The sequence below is a fragment of the Mobula hypostoma genome, unplaced genomic scaffold (assembly GCF_963921235.1).
Source record: "Mobula hypostoma unplaced genomic scaffold, sMobHyp1.1 scaffold_119, whole genome shotgun sequence".
Lineage (NCBI taxonomy): Eukaryota > Metazoa > Chordata > Chondrichthyes > Myliobatiformes > Myliobatidae > Mobula > Mobula hypostoma.
In genome coordinates, this window is record NW_026948270.1 from 204,178 (window position 1) to 226,529 (window position 22,352).

A 22,352-nucleotide genomic window follows, 5' to 3' on the forward strand; every position below is an offset into this window, starting at 1 on the left:
ATCTCAACTCCCAATCTCAACCCACAAATCTCAAACCCCATCTCAACACTCCCAATCTCAACTGCCCTCGAAAATCCCACTCTCCCAGCCCCTCTCTCTCAAACCCACTCTCAACCACCCTATCTGAAACCCCCATCTCTCTAATCCCTCTCTCAACCCTCATCTCAACACCCCCAATCTCAGCCCCCCTCGCAAACCCCCAATCTCAATACTCCCAATCTCAACCCCCCAATATCAACACTCCCAATCACAACATCCCAATCTCAACCCTAACTCTCAGCACCCCAATCTTAGCCCTACATATCAACCCCCCAATCTCAACACCCCAACTCATTCTGCATTTCAACAACCCCAATCTCAACATCCATCTCAAACCCCATCACAAGCTCCCCATCGCAACCCCACATCTCAACCTCCATCTCAACCCCCAATCTCAAACCCCAATCTCAACTCCCAATGTCAACATCTCAATCTCAAGCCCCCATCTCAACCCCCAATCTCAACACCCGCAATCTTAGCAACCCAATCTCAACCGTCAATCTCAGCCCCCCATATCAACCCCCAATCTCAACACCCCCAATCTAAACCGCCCTCGCAAATCCCACTCTCCCATCCCCTCTCTCTCGACCCCACTCTCTACAACTCTCTCAGCCCCCCATCTCTCAACCCCCCATCTCAACACCCCCAATCTCAACTCCCCATTCTCAGCTCCCCAATCTCAACACCTCAATCTCAAGCCCCCATCTCAACTCCCCATCTCAACCCCCAATCTCACACCCCAATCTCAACACCCCCAATCTCAGCAAGCCAATCTCAACACCCAAACTCAGCCCCCCATATCAACCCCCCAATCTCAATCTCATTCCGCATCTCAACAACCCCAATCTCAACCCCCAACTCAAACCCCAAACCCAAACCCCATCTCAAGCTCCCCATCTCAAGTTCCCCATCTCAAGCTCCCCATCTCAAGCACCCCATCTCAAGCTCCCCATCTCAAGCTCCCCATCTCAAGCACCCCATCTCAAGTACCCCATCTCAAGCCCCCATGGCAACCCCCCATGGCAACCCCACCATCGCAACCCCCCCATCGCAACCCCCATCGCAACCCCCATCGCAACCCCCCATCGCAACCCCCCAGCTCAACCCCACAATCTCAGCCCCCAATCTCAAAACCTCAATCTCAGCCACCCATATCAACCCCCAATCTCAACTCCCCAATCTCAACACCCCCAGTCTCAACCCCCAATCTCAACACCCCCAATCTCAAGACCCCAATCTCAACTGCCCAATTGCAACACCCCCAATCTCAACACTCCCAATCTCAACCGCCCTCTCAAATCCCACTCTCCCATCCTCTCTCTCTCAACCCCACTCTCAACAACCCTCTCTGAAAACCTCCTCTCTCAGCCCCCCATCTCTCAACCCCCCATCTCAACACCCCCAATCTCAACCCCCAAATCTCAACCCCCATCTCAACACCCTCAATCTCAACTCTCCAATCTCAACCCCCCCATCTCAACCCCCATCTCAAAACCTCAACCCCCAATCTCAACTCCCCAATCCCAACACCCCCAATCTCAAGACCCCAATCTCAACACTCCCAATCTCAACCGCCCTGGCAAATCCCACTCTCCCACCCCCCCAACCCCACTCTCAACAACCCTCTCTGAAAACCTCCCTCAGCCCCCATCTCTCAACCCCCCATCTCTCAACCCCCCATCTCAACACCCCCAATCTCAACCTCCAATCTCAACCCCCAAACATCAACCCCCATCTCAACATCCCCGATCTCAAATCCCAAATCTCAACCCCCCCAATCTCAACTGCCCTTGCAAATCCCACTCTCCCAGCCCCTCTCTCTCAACCCCACTCTCAACCACCCTGTCTGAAACACCCATCTCTCTAATCCCTCTCTCAACCCCCATCTCAACACCCCCAATCTCACAGCCCTCACAAACTCCCAATCTAAACCCCGCCAATCTCAACTCCCCAATCTCAACCCCCAATCTCACACCCCAATCTCAACACTCCCAATCTCAGCAACCCAATCTCACACCCCAATCTCACACCCCAATCTCAACACTCCCAATCTCAGCTCCCCAATCTCAACCCCCGAACTCAGCCCCCCATATCAACCCCCCAATCTCAACCCCAATCTCAATCTCATTCAGCATCTCAACAACCCCAATCTCAACCCCCAACTCGAGCCCCAACCTCAACACCCATCTCCAGCTCCCCTTCTCAAGCCCCCCATCTCAACCCCCCCATTGCAACCCCCCATCTCAACCCCACAATCTCAGCCCCAATCTCAAAACCTCAATCTCAGTCTCCCATATCAATCCCCAATCTCAACTCCCCAATCTCAACACCCCCAGTCTCAACACCCCCAATCTCAACACCCCCAATCTCAAGCGCCCTGGCAAATCCCACTCTCCTATCCCCTCTCTCTCAACCCCACTCTCAACAACCCTCTCTGAAAACCTCCTCTCTCAACCCCCCATCTCAACCCCCCCATCTCAACTCTCCAATCTCAACCCCCATCTCAACACTCCCAATCTCAACTCGCAAAACCCACTCTCCCAGCCCCTCACTCTCAACCCCACTCTAAACCACCCTCTCTGAAACCCCCCTCTCTCAACCCTATCTCTCAACCCCCATCTCAACACCCCCAATCTCAGCCCCCCTCGCAAACCCCCAATCTCAACCCCCAAATCTCAGTACTCCCAATCACAACACCCCAATCTCAACCCTAACTTTCAGCACCCCAATCTTAGCCCTCCATATCAACCCCCCAATCTCAACACCCCAACTCATTCTGCATTTCAACAACCCCAATCTCAACCTTCATCTCAAACCCCAACCTCAACCCCCATCTCAAGACCCCCATCACAACCCCCCCATCTCAACACCCCATCTCACCCCCCCATCTCAACCCCCAATATCCACACCTCAATCTCAAGCCCCCCATCTGAACCCCCAATCTCAACACCCCCAATCTCAGCCCCCCTCGCAAACCCCCAATCTAAACCCCCCCAATCTCAACTCCCAAATCTCAACCCTCCATCTCAACACCCCCAATCTCAACTCTCCAATCTCAACCCCCATCACAACACTCCCAATCTCAACTGCCCTCGCAAATCCCACTCTCCCAGTTCCTCTCTCTCAACCCCACTCTCAACAACCCTCTCTGAAAACCCCATCTCTCTAATCCCTCTCTCAACCCCCATCTCAACACCCCCAATCTCAGCCCCCCTCGCAAACCCCCAATCTAAACCCCCCAATCTCAAGCCCCCAATCTCAACACTCCCAATCACAACATCCCAATCTCAACCCTAACTCTCAGCACCCCAATCTTAGCCCTCCATATCAACCCCCCAATCTCAACCCCAATCTCAACACCCAACTCATTCTGCATTTCAACAACCCCAATCTCAACCTTCATCTCAAACCCCAACCTCAACCCCCCATCTCGACCCCCATCGCAACCCCAATCTCATCCCCCAATCTTAACCCTCAAACTCAGCCCCCCATATCAACCCCCCAATCTCAACCCCAATCTCAACACTCCATCTCATTCCGCATCTCAACAACCCCAATCTCAAACCCCATCTCAAGCTCCCAATCTCAAGCCCCCATCGTAACCCTCCCATCGCAACCCCCATCTCAACCCTATAATCTCAGCCCCCAATCTCAAAACCTCAATCTCAGCCTCTCATATCAACCCCCAATCTCAACTCCCCAATCTCAACACCCCCAATCTCAAGACCCCAATCTCAACTGCCCAATTGCAACACCCCCAATCTCAACACCAACAATCACAACACTCCCAATCTCAACCGCCCTCGCAAATCCCACTCTCCCACACCCCCAACCCCACTCTCAACAACCCTCTCTGAAAACCTCCTCCCTCAGCCCCCCATCTCTCAACACCCCATCTCAACACCCCCATCTCAACCCCTAAATGTCAACCCCCATCTCAACATCCCTGATCTCAACTCCCAAATCTCAATCTCCCCGCTCAACTGCCCTCGCAAATCCCACTCTCCCAGCCCCTCTCTCTCAACCCCGCTCTCAATCCCTCTCTCTGAAACCTCCATCTCTCTAATCCCTGTCTCAACCCCCATCTCAACACCCCCAATCTCAGCCCCCCTCGCAAACTTTCAATCTAAACCCCCCCAATCTCAACCACCAATCTCAACCCCCAATCTCAACACCCCCAGTCTCAACTGCCCAATTGCAACACCCCCAATCTCAACACCCAATCTCAACCGCCCTCGCAAATCCCACTCTCCCACCCCCCCAACCCCACTCTCAACAACCCTCTCTGAAAACCTCCTCCCTCGGCCCCCATCTCTCAACACCCCATCTCAACACCCCCAATCACAGCCCCCCTCGCAAACCCCCAAATATCAACCCCCATCTCAACATCCCCGATCTCAAATCCCAAATCTCAACCCCCCCAATCTCAACACCACCAATCTCAACACTCCCAATCTCAACCGCCCTCGCAAATCCTACTCTCCTATCACCTCTCTCTCAACCCCACTCTCTACAACCCTCTCTGAAAACCTCCTCTCTCAGACCCCATCTCTCAACCCCTATCTCAACACCCCCAATCTCAACCCCCAAATCTCAGCCGCCCATCTCAACACTCCCGATCACAACTGCCATGGCAAATCCCACTCTCCCAGCCCCTCTCTCTCAACCCCACTCTCAACCACCCTCTCTGAAACCCCCATTTCTCTAATCCCTCTCTCAACCCCCATCTCAACACCTCCAATCTCAGGCCCCCAATCTCAACACCCTAACTCATTCTGCATTTCAACAACCCCCATCTCAACCCCCCATCTCACACCCCCATCTCACACCGCAATTTCACACCCCAATCTCAACACCCCCAAACTCAGCCCCCCATATCAACCCCCCAATCTCAACCCCCAATCTCAATCTCATTCCGCATCTCAACAACCCCAATCTCAACCCCCAACTCAAACCCCAAACCCAAACCCCATCTCAAGCCCCCATCGCAACCCCCCCTTCGGAACCCCCCATCGCAACCCCCATCGCAACCCCCCATCTCAGCCTCCCATATCAACTCCCCAATCTCAACTCCCCTAATCTCAACTGCCCAATTGCAACACCCCCAATCTCAACACCACCAATCACAACACTCCCAATCTCAACCGCCCTCGCAAATCCCACTCTCCCAACGCTCCCTCTTTCAACCCCACTCTCAACAACCCTCTATGAAAAGCTCCTCTCTCAGCCCCCATCTCTCAACCCCCATCTCAACACCCTCAATCTCAACTCCCAAATCTCAACCCCCCATCTCAACACCCCCAATCTCAACTCTCCAATCTCAACCCCCATCACAACACTCCCAAGCTCAACTGCCCTCGCAAATCCCACTCTCCCAGTTCCTTTCTTTCAACCCCACTCTCAACAACCCTCTCTGAAAACCTCATCTCTCTAATCCCTCTCTCAACCCCCATCTCAACACCCCCAATCTCAGCCCCCCTCACAAACCCCCAATCTAAACCCCCAATCTCAAGCCCCCAATCTCAACACTCCCAATCACAACATCCCAATCTCAACCCTAACTGTCAGCACCCCAATCTTAGCCCTCCATATCAACCCCCCAATCTCAACACCCAACTCATTCTGCATTTCAACAACCCCAATCTCAACCTTCATCTCAAACCCTAACCTCAACCCCCCTTCTCAAGACCACCATCGCAACCCCAATCTCATCCCCCAATCTTAACCCACAATCTCAGCCACCAATCTCAAAACCTCAATCTCAGCCTCCCATATCAACCCCCCATCTCAACTCCCCAATCTCAACTCCCCAATCTCAACACCCTCAATCTCAACCGCCCTCGCAAATCCCACTGTCCCATCCCCTCTCTCTCAACTCCCCAATCTCAACCCCCAATCTCAACCCCCAATCTCAACTCACCAATCTCAACACCCCAATCTCAACACCTCAATCTCAATCCTAAATCTCAGCACCCCCAATCTCAACACCCCAATCTCAACCCCCATCTCAACATCCCCAATCTCAACTCCCCAATCTCAACCCCCATCTCAACTCCCCAATCTCAACTCCCCAATCTCAACACCCTCAATCTCAACCGCCCTCGCAAATCCCACTGTCCCATCCCCTCTCTCTCAACTCCCCAATCTCAACCCCCAATCTCAACCCCCAATCTCAACTCACCAATCTCAACACCCCAATCTCAACACCTCAATCTCAATCCTAAATCTCAGCACCCCCAATCTCAACACCCCAATCTCAACCCCCATCTCAACATCCCCAATCTCAACTCCCCAATCTCAACCCCCATCTCAACTCCCCAATCTCAACACCCTCAATCTCAACCGCCCTCGCAAATCCCACTGTCCCATCCCCTCTCTCTCAACTCCCCAATCTCAACCCCCAATCTCAACCCCCAATCTCAACTCACCAATCTCAACACCCCAATCTCAACACCTCAATCTCAATCCTAAATCTCAGCACCCCCAATCTCAACACCCCAATCTCAACCCCCATCTCAACATCCCCAATCTCAACTCCCCAATCTCAACCCCCATCTCAACTCCCCAATCTCAACTCCCCAATCTCAACACCCTCAATCTCAACCGCCCTCGCAAATCCCACTGTCCCATCCCCTCTCTCTCAACTCCCCAATCTCAACCCCCAATCTCAACCCCCAATCTCAACTCCCCAATCTCAACACCCCAATCTCAACACCTCAATCTCAATCCTAAATCTCAGCACCCCCAATCTCAACTCCCCAATCTCAACCCCCATCTCAACATCCCCCATCTCAACATCCCCAATCTCAACCGCCCTCGCAAATCCCACTGTCCCATCCCCTCTCTCAACTCCCCAATCTCAACCCCCAATCTCAACCCCCAATCTCAACCCCCAATCTCAACTCCCCAATCTCAACACCCCAATCTCAACACCTCAATCTCAATCCTAAATCTCAGCACCCCCAATCTCAACTCCCCAATCTCAACTCCCCAATCTCAACACCTCAATCTCAACCCCCCATCTCAACCCCCCATCTCAACCCCCAATCTCACACCCTAATCTCACACCCCAATCTCAACGCCCCCAAACTCAGCCCCCCATATCAACCCCCCAATCTCAACCCCAATCTCAACACTCCATCTCATTCCGCATCTCAACAACCCCAATCTCAAACCCCATCTCAAGCTCCCCATCTCAAGCCCCCATCGAAACCCTCCCATCGCAACCCCCCATCTCAACCCCATAATCTCAGCCCCCAATCTCAAAACCTCAATCTCAGCCTCCCATATCAACCCCCAATCTCAACTCCCCAATCTCAACATCCCCAGTCTCAACACCCCCAATCTCAACTGCCCAATTGCAACAACCCCAATCTCAACACCAACAATCACAACACTCCCAATCTCAACCGCCCTCACAAATCCCACTCTCCCACCCCCCCAACCCCACTCTCAACAACCCTCTCTGAAAACCTCCTCCCTCAGCCCCCCATCTCTCAACCCCCCATCTCAACACCCCCAATCTCAACCCCTAAATATCAACCCCCATCTCAACATCCCTGATCTCAACTCCCAAATCTCAACCTCCCCGCTCAACTGCCCTCACAAATCCCACTCTCCCAGCCCCTCTCTCTCAACCCCGCTCTCAATCCCTCTCTCTGAAATCTCCATCTCTCTAATCCCTCTCTCAACCCCCATCTCAACACCCCCAATCTCAGCCTCCCTCGCAAACTCCCAATCTAAGCCCCCCCAATCTCAACCACCAATCTCAACCCCCAATCTCACACCCCAATCTCAACACCCTCAATCTCAGCAGCCCAATCTCAACCCCAAACTCAGCCCCCCAACCCCCCAATCTCAACACTCCATCTCATTCCGCATCTGAACAACCCCAATCTCAATACCCAACTCGAACCCCAACCTCAACCCCCATCTGAAGCTCCCCATCTCAAGCCCCCCATTGCAGCCCCCCATCGCAACCCCCCATCGCAACCCCCCATCTCAACCCCACAATCTCAGCCACCAATCTCAAAACCTCAATCTCAGCCTCCCATATCAACCCCCAATCTCAACACCACCAATCTCAACAGTCCCAATCTCAACCGCCCTCGCAAATCCCACTCTCCCACCCTCAACCCCACTCTCAACAACCGTCTCTGAAAACCTCCTCCCTCAGCCCCCCATCTCTCAACCACCCCCATCTCAACACCCCCATCTCTCAACCCCCCATCACAACACCCCCAATCTCAACCCCTAAATGTCAACCCCCATCTCAACATCCCTGATCTCAACTCCCAAATCTCAACCTCCCCGCTCAACTGCCCTCGCAAATCCCACTCTCCCAGCCCTCTCTCTCAACCCCGCTCTCAATCCCTCTCTCTGAAACCTCCATCTCTCTAATCCCTCTCTCAACCCCCATCTCAACACCCCCAATCTCAGCCCCCCTCGCAAACTCCCATATCTCAACCCCCAATCTCACACCCCAATCTCAACACCCTCAATCTCAGCAGCCCAATCTCAACCCCAAACTCAGCCCCCCAACGCCCCAATCTCAACCCCAATCTCAAAACTCCATCTCATTCCGCATCTCAACAACCCCAATCTCAACACCCAACTCGAACCCCAACCTCAACCCTATCTGAAGCTCCCCATCTGAAACTCCCCATCTCAAGCCCCCCATCGCAGCCCCCCATCGCAACCCCGCATCGCAACCCCCCATCGCAACCCCCCATCTCAACCCCACAATCTCAGCCCCCAATCTCAAAACCTCAATCTCAGCCTCCCATATCAACCTCCAATCTCAACTCCCCAATCTCAACACCCCCAATCTCAAAACCCCAATCTCAACACCACCAATCTCAACACTCCCAATCTCAACCGCCCTCGCAAATCCCACTCTCCTATCCCCTCTCTCAACCCCACTCTCAACAACCCTCTCTGAAAACCTTCTCTCTTAGACCCCATCTCTCAACCCCCATCTCAACACCCCCAAATCTCAACCCCCATCTCAACACCCCCAATCTCAACCCCCAAATATCAACCCCCATCTCAACATCCCCGATCTCAACCCCCAAATCTCAACCCCCATCTCAACACCCCCAATCTCAACCCCCAAATATCAACCCCATCTCAACATCCCCGATCTCAACTCCCAAGTCTCAACCCCCCAATCTCAACTGCCCTCGCAAATCCCACTCTCCCAGCCCCTCTCTCTCAACCCCACTCTCAACCCCTCTCTCTGAAACTCCCATCTCTCTAATCCCTCTCTCAACCCCCAATCTCAGCCCCCAATCTCAATGCCCTAATCTCAGCACCCCCATTCTCAACCTCCCAATCACAACACCCAATCTCAACCCCAATCTCAACTCCTCAATCTGAAGCCCCCCTTAAAAATCCCACTCCCCCAACTTGCCTCTCATCCACCCTCCAAATCCCACTCTCCCAACTCCTCTCGCAACCCCACTCTGAAACCCCACTCCCTCAAACCCCATCTCCTAACCCCCAATCTCAACACCCCAGTCTCAACACTCCTAATTTCAACACCCCAATCTCAACCCCCCTCTCAAACCCCCCACAACCCCCATCTCAAGCCCCCATCGCAACCCCCAATCTCAACCCCCAATCTCAATGCCCCAATCTCAACTCCCCAATCTCAAGCCCCCATCTCAACCCCCAATCTCAACACCCCAGTCTCAACACTCCCAATTTCAACACCCCAATCTCAACTCCCCCTCTCAAACCCCCAATCTCAACCCCCCAATCTCAACCCCCAATCTCAAACCCCAATCTCAACACCCCCAATCTCAGCAACGCAATCTCAACCCCCAATCTTAACCCCCAAACTCAGCTCCCCCATATCAACCCCCCAACCTTAACCCCAGTCTCAACACCCCAGTCTCATTCCGCGTCTTAACAACCCCAAACTCAACCCCCAACCTCAACGCCCCATCTCAAGCACCCCATCCCAACCCCCCATCTCAACCCCCCAGTCACAACTGCACAATCTCAACCCCAATCTCAAAACCTCAATATCAAACCCCCCATCTCAACCCCCAGTCTCAAACCCCATTCTCAATACCCTGAATCTCAGTAATCCAATCTCAACCCTCAATCTCAGCCCCCCATATTAACCCCCAATCTCAACACCCCAATCTCATCTCCCTATCTCAACACCCCAATCTCATCCCCCCATCTCAACAACCCCAATCTCAACCCCCATCTCAAACCCCCAATCTCAACCACCAATCTCAACACCTCCAATCTCAAGACCCCCATCTCAACACCCCCAATCTCAGCCCCCCTCGCAAACTCCCAATCTAAGCCCCCCCAATCTCAACCACCAATCTCAACCCCCAATCTCACACCCCAATCTCAACACCCTCAATCTCAGCAGCCCAATCTCAACCCCAAACTCAGCCCCCCAACCCCCAATCTCAACACTCCATCTCATTCCGCATCTGAACAACCCCAATCTCAATACCCAACTCGAACCCCAACCTCAACCCCCATCTGAAGCTCCCCATCTCAAGCCCCCCATTGCAGCCCCCCATCGCAACCCCCCATCGCAACCCCCCATCTCAACCCCACAATCTCAGCCACCAATCTCAAAACCTCAATCTCAGCCTCCCATATCAACCCCCAATCTCAACACCACCAATCTCAACAGTCCCAATCTCAACCGCCCTCGCAAATCCCACTCTCCCACCCCCAACCCCACTCTCAACAACCCTCTCTGAAAACCTCCTCCCTCAGCCCCCCATCTCTCAACCCCCCCATCTCAACACCCCCATCTCTCAACCCCCCATCACAACACCCCCAATCTCAACCCCTAAATGTCAACCCCCATCTCAACATCCCTGATCTCAACTCCCAAATCTCAACCTCCCCGCTCAACTGCCCTCGCAAATCCCACTCTCCCAGCCCCTCTCTCTCAACCCCGCTCTCAATCCCTCTCTCTGAAACCTCCATCTCTCTAATCCCTCTCTCAACCCCCATCTCAACACCCCCAATCTCAGCCCCCCTCGCAAACTCCCATATCTCAACCCCCAATCTCACACCCCAATCTCAACACCCTCAATCTCAGCAGCCCAATCTCAACCCCAAACTCAGCCCCCCAACCCCCCAATCTCAACCCCAATCTCAAAACTCCATCTCATTCCGCATCTCAACAACCCCAATCTCAACACCCAACTCGAACCCCAACCTCAACCCTATCTGAAGCTCCCCATCTGAAACTCCCCATCTCAAGCCCCCCATCGCAACCCCCCATCGCAACCCCCCATCTCAACCCCACAATCTCAGCCCCCAATCTCAAAACCTCAATCTCAGCCTCCCATATAAACCTCCAATCTCAACTCCCCAATCTCAACACCCCCAATCTCAAAACCCCAATCTCAACACCACCAATCTCAACACTCCCAATCTCAACCGCCCTCGCAAATCCCACTCTCCTATCCCCTCTCTCAACCCCACTCTCAACAACCCTCTCTGAAAACCTTCTCTCTTAGACCCCATCTCTCAACCCCCATCTCAACACCCCCAAATCTCAACCCCCATCTCAACACCCCCAATCTCAACCCCCAAATATCAACCCCCATCTCAACATCCCCGATCTCAACCCCCAAAATCTCAACCCCCATCTCAACACCCCCAATCTCAACCCCCAAATATCAACCCCATCTCAACATCCCCGATCTCAACTCCCAAGTCTCAACCCCCCAATCTCAACTGCCCTCGCAAATCCCACTCTCCCAGCCCCTCTCTCTCAACCCCACTCTCAACCCCTCTCTCTGAAAGTCCCATCTCTCTAATCCCTCTCTCAACCCCCAATCTCAGCCCCCAATCTCAGCCCCCAATCTCAACACCCCAGTCTCAACACTCCCAATTTCAACACCCCAATCTCAACTCCCCCTCTCAAACCCCCAATCTCAACCCCCCAATCTCAACCCCCAATCTCAACACCTCAGTCTCAAGCCCCCCATCTCAACCCCCAATCTCAAACCCCAATCTCAACACCCCCAATCTCAGCAACGCAATCTCAACCCCCAATCTTAACCCCCAAACTCAGCTCCCCCATATCAACCCCCCAACCTTAACCCCAGTCTCAACACCCCAGTCTCATTCCGCGTCTTAACAACCCCAAACTCAACCCCCAACCTCAACGCCCCATCTCAAGCACCCCATCCCAAACCCCCATCTCAACCCCCCAGTCACAACTGCACAATCTCAACCCCAATCTCAAAACCTCAACATCAAACCCCCCATCTCAACCCCCAGTCTCAAACCCCATTCTCAATACCCTGAATCTCAGTAATCCAATCTCAACCCTCAATCTCAGCCCCCCATATTAACCCCCAATCTCAACACCCCAATCTCATCTCCCTATCTCAACACCCCAATCTCATCCCCCCATCTCAACAACCCCAATCTCAACCCCCATCTCAAACCCCCAATCTCAACCACCAATCTCAACACCTCCAATCTCAAGACCCCAATCTCAAGACCCCCAATCTCAACCGCCCTCGCAAATCACACTCTCCCATCCCCTCTCTCAACCCCACTTTCAACAACCCTCTCTGAAACCCCCATCTCTCTAATTCCTCTCTCAACCCCCATCTCAACACCCCCAATCTCAACAACCCCGGTCTCAACACCCCCAATCTCAACACCTCCAATCTCAACACCTCCAATCTCAAGACCCCAATCTCAACGCCCCCAATCTCAACCGCCCTCGCAAATCACACTCTCCCATCCCCTCTCTCAACCCCACTCTCAACCCCCCTCTCTGAAGCCCCCCCTCAAATCCCATCTCTCTAACCCCTCTCTCAAATCCCCCAATCTCAACCCCTCCAATCTCAACACCCCAATCTCAAACCCCAAGTCTCAACCCCGAATTGCAACCACCCGATCTCACCCCCCTCAACACCCCCAACCTCAGCCCCCAATCTCATGCCCTAATCTCAGCACCCAATTTCAACCCCCATCTCAACACCGCAATCTCAACCCCAATCTCAACACCGCAATCTCAAGCCCCCCCATAAAAATCCCGGTCCCCCAACCTGCCTCTCACCCCCCCTCCAGATCCCACTCTCCCAAATTCTCTCTCAACCCCACTCTGTAACCCCCCTCTCTGAAACCCCACTCCCTCAAAACTCCTCTCTTAACCTCCATCTTAAAACCCCCAATCTCAACCCCCAATCTCAACACCCCAATCTCAACCGCCCCTCTCAAACCCCCCACAACCCATCTCAACCCCCAAATCTCAACACCCCCAATCACAACTCAATCTCAAACCCCCGATGTCAACCCCCCATCTCAATCCCCCAATCTCAACCATCGCAAATCCCTCTCTCTCAACTCCTCATCTCAACACCCCAATTTCATCCCCCAATCTCATCCCCCAGTCTCATCCCCAATCTCATCCCTAGTCTCATCCCCAATCTCAAACCCCCAATCTCAACACCCGCAATCTCAACAACCCAATCTCAACCCCCAATCTCTGCCCCCATCTCAACACCCCAATCTCAACCCCCCCAATCTCAACACCCCATTCTCAACACTCCAATCTCATTCCCCCATCTCAACACCCCAATCTCAACCGCCCTCGCTAATCCCACTTTAGCAACCCCTCTCTCAACCGCACTCTCAACCCCCTTCTCTGAAACCTCCCTCTCTACCCACCTCTCTGAAACCCCCCCATCCCCATCTCTCTAACCCCTTTCTCAATCCCAATCTCAAACCCCCAATCTCAACACCCCAATCTCAACACCCCCAATCTCAATCCCCAGTCTCAACACCCGAATCTCAACACCTCAATCTCAACCCTAAATCTCAACACTCCCATCTCAAACCCCCAGTCTCAACCCCCAATCTCAATCCCCAGATTTTAGCCAGCATCTCAACCCCACAATCTCAACTGCCCTCGCAAATCGCACTCTCCCAACCCCACTCTTAAGTCCCCTCCCTGAAAAACACCTCTCTAAAACCCTAATTCTCTACCCACTCTCTCAACCACCATCTCAACACCCCGAATCTCATTGCCCCAATCTCAACACCCCCAGTATGATCCCCCCAATCTGAACCCCCATCTCAACCCCACAATCTCAACCCAAAATCACAACACCCTAATCTCACCCCCCCATCTCAACCCCCAACCTCAGGCCAGATCTCAACCTCACAATCTCAACCCCAAATCTCAAGACCCCATCTCTACCCCCAATCTCAACCCCCCGTCTCAAACCCCCAACCTCAAGCCCCCAATCTCAACCCCCCGATCTCAACTGCCCTCGCAAATCACACTCTCCCAACCCCATTCTTAACCCCCTTCTCTGAAAACCACCTCTCTAACACCCCATTTTTCTACCCCTCTCTCAACCACCATCTCAACACCCCCAATCTCAACCCCCCATCTCAAACCCCCAATCTCAACCCCAGAATCTCAACCCCCAATCTCAACACCTCAATCTCAGCCCCCATCACAAACCCCCAACCTCAAGCCCCCAATCTCAAACCCCCAATCTCAATTCCCCCAATCTCAACCCCCAATCTCAACACCCCAATCTCAAGCCCCCGAATTCAACACCCCCAATCTCAGCAAACCAATCTCAACCCCCAATCTCAACACCCCAATCTAAGCCCCCAATTTCAACTGCCCTTGCAAATCACACTCTCCCAACCCCACCTTTAATCCCCCCTCTGAAAGCCACCTCTAACACCCCATCTCTCTACCCCCTCTCTCAACCACCATCTCAACACCCCCAGTCTCAACCTCCCATCTCAACCCCCAATCTTAAGCCCCCCAGCTCAACCCCCAATCTCAACCCCCGATTTCAACACCCCCAATCTCAGCAAACCAATCTCAACCCCCAGTCTCAGCCCATCTCAACACCCCAATCTCAGCCCCCATCTCAACCCCCAGTCTCAACCGCCCTCGCAATTCCCCCTCTCCCAAACCCCCACTCAACCCCCCTCCGAAACTCCCCTCTCTCAAACCCCATCTCTACCCCCTCTCTCAACCACCATCTCAACACCCCCAATCTCAACTCCCATCTCAACACCCAATCTCAAGACCCTAATCTCAATCCCCTAATCTCAACCCTTAATCTCAACCCCCCAATCGCAACCGCTCTCCCAACCCACTCTCTCAACCCACTTTTCTGAAACCCCCTTATTCAAACCCCATCTCTTTGCACCCTCTTTCAACCCCCAGCTCAATACCCCCAATCTCAACCCCAAAGTCAACACCCCCAATCTCAACAACCCCAATCTCAAAATCCGAATCTCAACACTTCAATCTCAACCCTAAACCTCAACACCTCAATCTCAACACCAAATCTCAACAGCCCCAATCTCAACACCCCCATCTCAAACCCCCATCTCAACAGCCAATCTCAGCCCATATCTCAACCCCACAATCTCAACCCCCAATCTCAAGACCCCATCTCTACCCCAATCTCACCTCCCATCTCAACCCCACAATCTCAATCCCCAATCTCAGCCCCCCATCTCAAAACCCCACAATCTCAACTCCCAATCTCAAGACCCCATCTCTACCCCCAGTCTCAACCCCCATCTCAAACCCCCAATCTGAACACCCCAATCTCAAGCCCCCCTCAAACCCGAAACACAACCCCTAAACTCAACTCCGCAATCTCAAACGCCCTCGCAAATCCCACTCTCCTAACCCCTCTCTCAACCCCACTTTCAACCCCCCGTCTCAAACCCCATCTCTCTACCCCCAATCTCAACCGCCATCTCAAACACCCCAAACTCAACCCTAAATCTCAACACCCTCAATCTCAGTCCCCAATCTCAACACCCCCAGTCTCAAACCCCCAATCTCAACTTCCCATCTCAACCTCCCATCTCAACACCCAATCTCAACCACTCCAATCTCAGCCCCCAATCTCAACAACCCCATTTTAACTCCCCAATCTGAACCCCTAATCTCAATCCCTTAATCTCAACTAATCTCAATTTCCTAATCTCAACTCCCTAATCTCAACCCCCAATTGCAACCGCCCTCGCCAATCGCACTCTCCCAAACCCACTCTCTCAACCCACCTTTCTGAAACCCCCCTTATTCAAACCCCATCTCTCTGCACCCTCTTTCAAACCCCAGCTCAACACCCCCAATCTCAACCCCCCAATTTCAACCCGTCTCAACACGCTAATCTCACCCCCACAATCTCAACAACCCCAATCTCAACCCGTCTCAACACCTCAATCTCAATCCTAAATCTCAACACCAAATCTCAACAGCACCAATCTCAATACCCCCAATCTCAGACCCCCAATCTCAACTCCTGTCTCAACACTCTAATCTCAACCCCACAATCTCAGCACCCCCAATCGCAACCCCCAAATCTGAACACCCAAATCTCAACACCTCAATCTCAACCCTAAATCTCAACACCTAATCTCAACACCCCCATCTCAAACCCCATGTCAAACCCCCATCTCAAACCCCCAGTCTCAACTCCCCAATCTCAGCCCCCATCTCAACCCCACAATCTCAACCCCCAATCTCAAGACCCCATCTCTACCCCCAATCTCACCCCCATCTCAAACCCCCAACCTCAACACTCCCAGTCTGAACCCATCTCAACCCCACATTCTCAACCCCCAATCTCAACTGCCCTCGCAAATCGCATTCTCCCAACCCCACTCTTAACCCCCCTCTCTTAAAGCCACCTCTCTAAAACCTCATTTCTCTACCCCATCTCTCAACCACCATCTCAATACCCCCAATCTCAAGCCCCCAATCTCAACACCCCCATCTCAACAGAACCAGTCTGAACCCCCAATCTCAACCAACCAACTCAACCCCCAATCTCAACACCCCAATCTCAAGCCCCCCATCTGAACCCCCAATCTCAACACCCCCAATCTCAGCAAACCAATCTCAACCCCATCTCACCCCCACAATCTCAACCCCCAATCTCAGCCCACCATCTCAACACTCCAATCTCAACCCCCAATCTCAACACCCCAATCTCAGCCCCCATCTCAACCCAGTCTCAACTGCCCTTGCAAATCCCACTCTCCCAACCCCTCTCTCAACCCCACTCTCAAACCCCCCTCTGAAACTCCCCTCTCTCAAACCCCCTCTCTACCCCCTCTCAACCGCCATCTCAACCCCCCCAATCTCAACCCTAAATCTCAACACCCTCAATCTCAGTCCCCAATCTCAACACCCCCAGTCTCAAACCCCCAATCTCAACTCCTCATCTCAGCCTCCCATCTCAACACCCCCAATCCCAACCCTAAATCTCAACACTCTCAATCTCAGTCCCCAATCTCAACAACCCCAATCTCAATCACTCCAATCTCAGCCCCCATCTCAACACCCCCAATCTCAACCCCCCAATCTGAACCCCCAATCTCAAGCCCCCAGTCTCAAGACCCCATCTCTACCCCCAATCTCACCCCCATCTCAAACCCCCAACCTCAACACTCCCAGTCTGAACCCATCTCAACCCCACATTCTCAACCCCCAATCTCAACTGCCCTCGCAAATCGCATTCTCCCAACCCCACTCTTAACCCCCCTCTCTTAAAGCCACCTCTCTAAAACCTCATTTCTCTACCCCATCTCTCAACCACCATCTCAATACCCCCAATCTCAATCCCCAATCTCAAACCCCAATCTCAAGCCCCCAATCTCAACACCCCCATCTCAACAGAACCAGTCTGAACCCCCAATCTCAACCAACCAACTCAACCCCCAATCTCAACACCCCAATCTCAAGCCCCCCATCTGAACCCCCAATCTCAACACCCCCAATCTCAGCAAACCAATCTCAACCCCCATCTCACCCCCACAATCTCAACCCCCAATCTCAGCCCACCATCTCAACACTCCAATCTCAACCCCCAATCTCAACACCCCAATCTCAGCCCCCATCTCAACCCACAGTCTCAACTGCCCTTGCAAATCCCACTCTCCCAACCCCTCTCTCAACCCCACTCTCAAACCCCCCTCTGAAACTCCCCTCTCTCAAACCCCCTCTCTACCCCCTCTCAACCGCCATCTCAACCCCCCCAATCTCAACCCTAAATCTCAACACCCTCAATCTCAGTCCCCAATCTCAACACCCCCAGTCTCAAACCCCCAATCTCAACTCCTCATCTCAGCCTCCCATTTCAACACCCCCAATCTCAACCCTAAATCTCAACACTCTCAATCTCAGTCCCCAATCTCAACACCCCCAGTCTCAAACCCCGAATCTCAACTCCCCATCTCAACCTACCACCTCAACACCCAATCTCAAAACCCCAATCTCAACAACCCCAATCTCAATCACTCCAATCTCAGCCCCCATCTCAACACCCCCAATCTCAACCCCCCAATCTGAACCCCCAATCTCAAGCCCCCAGTCTCAATCCCCTAATCTCAATCCCTAATCTCAATTTGCTAATTTCAACTCCCTAATCTGAACCCCCCAATCGCAACCGCCCTCGCAAATCGCACTCTCTTAACCCCACTCTCTCAACCCATCTTTCTGAAACCCCCCTTATTCAAACCCCATCTCTCTACACCCTCTTTCAACCCCCAGCTCAACACCCCCAATCTCAACAACCCCAATCTCAGCCCCCCAATCTCAACCCGTCTCAACACGCTAATCTCATCAACCCCAATCTCAAGCCCCCGAATCTCAACACCTCAATCTCAACCCTAAATCTCAACACCAAATCTCAACAGCCCCAATCTCAGCCCCCCAATCTCAACTCCTGTCTCAACACTCTAATCTCAACTCCACAATCGCAACCCCCCAAATCTGAACACCCAAATCTCAACACCTCAATCTCAATCCTAAATCTCAACACCAAATCTCAACACACCCAATCTCAACACCCCCATCTCAAACCCCCATCTCAACCCCTAATCTCAATCCCCTAATCTCAACCCCTTAATCTCACCCCGTCTCAAACCCCCATCTCAACAACCACAATCTCAACTCCCCAATCTCAACACCCCCAATCTCAACACCCCCAATCTCAACCCGCCAATCGCAACACTCTCAATCTCAAACCCCCCCAATCTCAGCCCCCCATCTCAACCGCAAATCTCAAGCCGTCCATCTCAACACACCCATCTCAACACCCCCAATCTCAACACCCCAATCTGAACCCCCTCTCAACACCCCTATCACAGTCCCCAAACTCAACACCTCCAGTCTCAAACCCCCAATCACAACTCCCCATCTCAACCTCCCATTTCAACACCCCCAATCTCAACCCTAAATCTCAACAGCAAATCTTAACACCCCCAATCTCAACACCCTCAATCTCAGTCCCCAATCTCAACTCCCCATCTCAACCTCCCATTTCAACACCCCCAATCTCAACCCTAAATCTCAACACTCTCAATCTCAGTCCCCAAACTCAACATCCCCAGTCTCAAACCCCGAATCTCAACTCCTCATCTCAATCTCCCACCTCAACACCCAATCTCAAGGCACCAATCTCAACAACCCCAATCTCAACCACTCAAATCTCAGCCCCCCATCTCAACACCCCCAATCTCAACAGCCCCCATCTCAACCTCCCCAATCTCAACCCCCCAGTCTCAACACCCCCATCTGAACACCCCCAATCTCAACCCCAATCTCAACCCCACATTCTCAACCCCCAATCTCAACACCCAAATCTCAACCCCCTAATCTCAACACCCTTAATCTCACCCCGTCTCAAACCCCCAACTTCAAAAACCTGTCTCAACAACTACAATCTCAACTCCCCAATCTCAACACCCCCAATCTCAACCCTCCAATCGCAACACCCCAATCTCAGCCCCCCAATCTCAACCCCCTCTCAACACCACCAATCTCAGCCCCCGAATCTCAACACTACAATCTCAACCCTAAATCTCAGCCCCCTCAATCTCAACACCCCCATCTCAAACACCCAGTCCCAAACCCCCAGTCTCAATCTCCAATCTCAAGCCCCCATCTTAACCTCCAATCTCAACCCCCAATCTCACCACTCCCAATCTCAACAACCCAATCTGAACTGCCCCTCTCAACCCCTTTTCAGCCCCCCCAACCTCAACCCCCATCTCAAACCCCCCACTCTCAACACCCGCAATCTCAACAACCCATTCTCAACCCCCAATTTCAGCCCCCCAATCTCAACACCCTCATCTCAAACCCCCAGTCTCAACCACTCAATCTCAATCCCCTAATTTCAACTCTAATCTCAGTCTCCTAATCTCAACTCCCTAATCTCAACCCCCAAACTCAACCCAGGATCGCAACCACTCGATCTCAACACCCCAATCTCAAGCCACCATCTCAACCCCCGATCTCAACCCCCCAATCTCAACACCCCCAATCTCACACCCCAATCTGAACGGTAAATCTCAACAACCCTAATCTCAGCCCCCTAATCTCAAACCTCAATCTCAAACCCCCAATCTCAAATCCCCAATCTCAACCCCTCAATCTCAACCCACCAATCTCATCTCCCAATCTCAACCCCCAATCTCAAAGCCCCAATCTCAATCCCCTAATCTCAACCCCTAATTTCAATTTCCTAATCTCAACCTCTTCATCTCAACTTCCTACTCTCAATCCCCGCAATCTCAACCCCACTCGCAAATCCCACTCTCCAAACCCCTCTCTCTCAACCCCACTCTGAACAACCCTCTCTGAAACCCGTCTCTCAAACCCAATTTCTCTACCCGCTCTCAACCCCGCTATCTCAACAACCCCAATCTCAACCCCCCAAATCTCAGCCCCACAATCTCAACCCTAATGCAACACCCCCAATCTCAACACCCTGAATCTCAACATCCCCAATCTCAACACCCCCAATCTCAACCCCGAATCTCAACCACCCTTGCAAATCGCACTTTCCCAATCCCACTCTCTCAACCCCACTCTTAACCCCCCTCTCTCATCCCAAATCTCAACACCCCAATCTTAAACCCCAATCTCAGTCCCCCGATCTCAACACACCCAATCTCAACACCTCCAAATGAACAAACCCAATCTCAACCCCCTCATCTCAACCCCAATCTCAAACCCCCAACCTCAACCCCCAATCTCGGCAAACCAATCTCAACCCCCAATCTCAGCCCACATCTCAACCCCCACAATCTCAACCCCCAATCTCAAGATCCCATCTCTACCCCCAATCTCAACCCACAACCTCTTAACTGCCCTTGCAAATCGCACTCTCCTAACCTCACTCTTAACCCCCGTCTGAAAACCACCTCTCTAAAACCCCATCTCTCTACCCCCTCTCAACCACCATCTCAACACCCCCAATCTCAACCCCCCAATCTCAACACCCCAATCTCAAACCCCTGAACTCAATACCCCCAATCTCAGCAAGCCAATCTTAACCCCCAATCTCAGCACCCCATCTCAACACCCTAATCTCGACACCCCAGTCTCAGCCCCCATCGCAATCCCCCAATCTCAACACCCTAATCTCAAACCCCCATCTCAAACCACCAATCTCAGCCCCATCTCAATCCCCGCAATCTCAACCCACTCGCAAATCCCACTCTCCCAACCCCTCTCTCTCAACCCCACTCTGAACAACCCTCTCTGAAACCCGTCTCTCAAACCCAATTTCTCTATCCGCTCTCAACCCCGCTATCTCAACAACCCCAATCTCAACCCCCCAAATCTCAGCCCCACAATCTCAACCTAATGCAACACTCCCAATCTCAACACCCTGAATCTCAACACTCCCCAATCTCAACACCCCCAATCTCAACTCCCAATCGCAACACCCCCAATCTTAACACCTCCAAATGAACAACCCCAATCTCAATCCCCCAATCTCAACACCCCCAATCTCAACTCCTCAGTCTCATCACCCCAATCTCAACCCCCAATCTTGACACACCAATCTCATGCCCCCAATCTGAACCCCCAGTCTCAACACCACAATCTCAACACCCAAATCTCAACCCCCAATCTTGACACCCCAATCTGAACCCCCTAATCTCAACCCCCTTTACAAACACCCAACCTCAACCCTCCATCTCAAGCTCCCCATCTCAATGTAAACCCCCAATCTCAACCCCCCCAATCTCAATCCCTGAATCTCAACCCCCCAATCGCAACACCCCGAATCTCGGCCCCCCAATCGCAACACCCCCAATCTCAACACCCCCCATATCAACCCCTCAATTGCAACACCCCCAATCATCCCCCATCTCAACACCCCCAGTCGCAACCCCTCCAATCTCAGACCCCATCTCAACCCCACAATCTTAACCCCCAATCTCAAGTCCCCCATCTCAACCACCCTCGCAAATTGCACTCTTCCCGCCCCACTCTCTCAACCCCACTCCTA

At 52.8% G+C, this 22,352-nt stretch overlaps 1 protein-coding gene and 1 pseudogene across 1 annotated transcript in view; both read left to right on the forward strand.

Annotated features, from left to right (window-relative positions):
• Positions 1 to 22,352, forward strand: part of znf384a (zinc finger protein 384 a) — a 57,783-nt gene that overhangs the window by 28,567 nt on the left and 6,864 nt on the right. The window lies entirely within an intron of this gene.
• On the forward strand, positions 1,046 to 20,263 carry LOC134342298 (uncharacterized; annotated as a pseudogene).